The sequence below is a fragment of the Dendroctonus ponderosae genome, unplaced genomic scaffold (assembly GCF_020466585.1).
Source record: "Dendroctonus ponderosae isolate FM_Combo_2020 unplaced genomic scaffold, Dpon_F_20191213v2 Dpon_F_20191213_7, whole genome shotgun sequence".
Taxonomy (NCBI): domain Eukaryota; kingdom Metazoa; phylum Arthropoda; class Insecta; order Coleoptera; family Curculionidae; genus Dendroctonus; species Dendroctonus ponderosae.
In genome coordinates, this window is record NW_026018916.1 from 2,845,399 (window position 1) to 2,849,867 (window position 4,469).

Here is a 4,469-nt window from a genome sequence, read left to right on the forward strand (position 1 = left end):
TATAGGGTCTCCATTCCATTTAAAATAAGTTGATACTTACTTCCGGTATAACCGGAAGTGTGGCCACGTTGCCAATATTTTCGCACACTGTCCAATTTTCAAATTTCTCCTGACTACAGTTTGCAAGATATCGATCGCGGCGGTTCCCGGTGGGACACCCTGTATATCACATGTATGTGATACACATTAGATAAATTGGCCAATTGTCAAATAATTTGACCACCAAATCGGTGTAATGCCACAAAAAACACTTACTGCAATGCTATGAACATTTAGAGCAGGAGTAATTGTTAATAATGACATTTTAATATGCGTAACATCTGAAAGAGAGAGAGAGTCATAATCAGTAATAATTATAGAAAATAAAAGCGGAAAAAATTGTCACAAGCGCAAATCAAAGTGGCAAACTTAAAGCCAGAAGAACCAGATTTGAGACACTGGCTGATACTGCAACAATTTGCCTAATGTTGATATGCCTGTACTCCAAAAACATAGTTATTTAGCAACTTTGGACTTGATTTCACTTTTTACGGTCGATATAATTATGGGAGAAATTTTTTAACACGACTATTTTCCAAACACGAACCAGATTAACTTTTAATCATCAAAATGCTAAATTTGATGTCGTTGGTCCGGTAAAAGTTTCGCGTTGTCGGGAACAGTTTCAAAGAATCTCATTATCATATTAATTTGGGATGGATTATTAGTTTAGGCTCGAATTGCATCAGGAAAAAGTTACACTTTTCATACACTCGTTATTTTCAGGTTACCGTTTTCATAAGGTTCGCCGTTGAACTAATTGGACTTGCACATTCCGCGGAAGATTCAACTAAATTAATGAGAATATCTAAACACAGCCAAATAATTGCATTTGAGCAAATTCCGAACGTATCAGATATTTGATTCCATTTTTACTTCTATCTCAGGAAATCAAATTAGCGAGAGAAATTTCCATTTAGTTTTTTGTTGTAACATCGTTAAATTAATTTAAAAATTAAATGAAAGCAATATTGAACTTTAAATACAATTTTTCTTATATGTAAAGTGATGGGGTTTGGATGCCGTTCTTATTAAATGGGCGGATTAAATTGTAAATGTATGTTGTCGCAGTTCGTTTCTTCCAGTTTTGAGCAGCGTGACGCTCTTCTAGGTCAAATTGCATTTTTTTTCCAAAACGGTAAAAAGTAGGATCTCAGTATACCTATGAGAAGCCCATTCTTACATGTAATTATTGAGATTCTGAATGACTCGACTGCTACGAAACCAGTAGGTGTTCATTTGTTCATAGTGCTGTTTATGTTGATTCGAAAATGATCAGATTAGCTAAATGATTGAGTATAAACGCGCTTTGAATTGCAATTAAAATGAGGTTCTCTAATTAAATTTCTCATGCGATATCCACTTTCATCTTTACGAATCGTTCGGGTATTTTATTACCCGGTCTATCTTAAATATCAACAGTGTTACTAATTAAATGTGCTGTCTTAAATTAGAGCGAGCTGTTTGATTTTATTACGGTTCCATTAATTGTCAACTGCTTAAACCCCCCTTTAATGTTCCATTGGTCCTTTTAAAGTGTGTATTTAATTAAGTAGAAATTGATTATGATCAACTGATTTGATAATCGTTTGTTTTGTTACAGTTTCGGAATGAAGACGACGAATCAGAACGAGACTGGCTGCCGTTAAGAAGATGAGGTAGTTTATCTAGACCACATTTTCAAACTGTTCCATTTTATGTAGCTCCAGTTTATCAGTAGACAATCACCCGTTTAGTTCTTGGATACATTTTCTGGAGAAATATTGCTGTTACCCCATATACCTAATAATTATATCATGATACCCGCCTGGCTGCAATATTTCGTTTCAATTCACTTCAGTCGCGGTCCGGCGATTTTCACACGTTAAACGATGAACATTTTCAAAGGTCATGGACAAAAGGAAGATGATTTGCAATATCGAATTTGTTAATAGCGATTACTTTAATAAATTGATTAAGTGAAAAATTCAACACCGGAAGATACTTTTTTCGTTTATTGATGGGGTGGCACCAGTAAACATTGTTAAAAACATACATTAACCATTCGCAATGTGTAGCGTTGGCTGCAAAAATAGCGAAATATGAATCGTTTACATCCTGGAAAAATTCCGAAATGTTTGAATTTAGTTAAATTATAGTTCATGTTCAGGTCTGCTATTTTCACGACTATGAAACTTGTTCTAATGTTAATTTCCTTTAGTAACCAGTTGATGATTAAAAACATAAAAACGTGCTCATTTTGAATGTATACGAAACTTTATTGTTGCACATTTTTTCGAATATTTTGGAGACCATTTGAATGTTTCAGATAAGCGCTACATACCGGAACTCCTTGTCCAAAATAATGTATTACCTTCCTGGACCTCGCTATTTGTCTACAATTAATTAAATGTCTTATTAGGGATGTTGCACGCTCTTCCTCCACTTAACTTATATTTTGGTTGTTAACTTTGCCTAGAAACTCATCTAGTTGCCCTATTTATCGCATATATCTGCTACGCACGTATCTAATATTATAGCAAAGCTCCACTTCCGACATGTTCACATGTCTTGTATAGCTCCAAAATCATAACTCAATAAAGCATATTTGTGGCTATTTACGACTTTTATTGTAGTTTTAGTGCATATTTTTGCAATACGATCAAAGCTACCCAGTAAAAATGGTATGCTAAAAGGAGAACAAAAAACATTAGTTCTTTCCAGTGCTCCTGTTCAGCGTTACACAAATTTTTACTTAACGTTGAAAATAATAACCAAGAAGACAGAAATAAGGAGTAGAAATTTTTTTGAAATTGGCCCCCGAGCTGGGCGATGCGATGCTGAAAGAGGCCAAGCGATACGAGCGATTGTCCATATAGAACTTGATTTTTTAGTGCTCTCCGGTGTGGCTTGGGAAGTTAAAGGTTGTGCTTTCCCTGGATTTTCTCTCATTACGCTCATGCTGTTGTTATTGGAGGCACCGGTAATTAGAAGAGTGAAAAAAGGCAATAGAAAAATATCACATGAGATTAATCTAGCTCTTCGTAGCTCAAAGACTCCTGGAAAGTGCCAGAAATTTCCTACTAAAGTGAGTTTTTCCTTACTTAAAGCCGCGGACTTTCTCTTTCGAGTTCTATTATGGGCCGGATTGATAAATTTTCTGTTTTTTCTTGGCAAATTTTTGAAAAATCCGTGTTGTCCAACGACTGAAGATAACTGAAGAAATCCGGATATTCAACCAACGATAATCTCGGGCTGCTGGTGGCAGACAGAAATTTAGAGGATGCCACTATAATTGTCTGAGAAAATTATAAAAATGCACATGCAAATGTGTTTATTATACCCGCCGTCCTTGCATTACCTATAGGCATTATCTATAGATCTATGCGATGACGTGATTGTTCCAATCGCAATTATTAATTCAATTTTCGTGTTTGATTCGGCACAACACTGCAATAAGCGTAATAAATATGAAATTAAATGTCCGTTCAACTTATATTAAAAATACCTTTCAAAAATGTCTAGAAGCAGTTAACCCAAACTAACTGAACTAGTTTGTTATTGTTTGTTTTATTGTGAACTTATTGACTGAATATATACTTTTTTAAATCAATAGATGAATAGTTTCAGTTACCAAATAAATGGGCTCTTAAGCAGGCACATAGTAAGATGCCACCCGGTAAGACATTTGATATCAAATTTTTGAATTGAAGAACAGTAAGTGCGAAAACTTGCCTGCACTTTGAGAAGCCGACAATAAAAGTCAATTAACGAAAAGCTAAATCTTTTAATGGGTGCAGAAACTGGATAGTCATACTTATCGCAAACAAATCCTAATCCATTTTATAAACTAAAATAAATATTTTAGTTTTAAATTATTGAATAAACCTAGTAGCCCAAGCGGACTAGCCAACTACCGAATTCACAGGGCGTGGGTGTCGTCGAAGTAGATGAGAGCGATATCGAATGACTAAACGATGTAAATAAAAAGTTGGAACTGTAATTTCAAGCGACAATTCCGTGAGAGTCACGCAGTTGGCAAAATAGAAGCATTTTTTGGGTTAAAAAATAATCAGCCAAAATCACCCGATTAGTTTACACAATTCTATTTTAGAGTTTGGGCAACTTGAAAGTCCACACAGTCTTCAATTATCGTCCTACAACTTTCCCTCAAAGGATTAAATTGAAGCTGAAATTTAAGGGTTCGACTTTCTGCAGGTTGTTTGCTGGTGCCTCGGGATTGGGGCTAAATGTTCAAATTAACCTGAGAAAATCGGTGTTAATTCGTCAGAGCAAATTATCCAGTGAAAATTCAACATTATTTAATCATCGTATATACTTTCCTGGCTGTGTTTCAATTCCAAGTCAAAATTAATTCCTGGGTTTCAGTCATTTATTGTCTTTATTTATCAATTAAAATACGTTTCGGTGTATTTTTCCACCATCATCAG

The 4,469-nt window shown here is 35.0% G+C and overlaps 2 long non-coding RNA genes across 2 annotated transcripts in view; one reads left to right on the forward strand and one right to left on the reverse strand.

Moving 5' to 3' along the window:
• LOC109539251 overlaps positions 1-4,469 on the reverse strand; it is a 17,406-nt gene that overhangs the window by 5,300 nt on the left and 7,637 nt on the right. The gene's annotated exons all lie outside the window — the stretch shown is intronic.
• On the forward strand, positions 1,640-2,635 carry LOC109539250. Its single transcript, XR_007282025.1, has 2 exons — positions 1,640-1,697; positions 2,348-2,635. It is a non-coding gene; the product is annotated as an uncharacterized LOC109539250 (long non-coding RNA).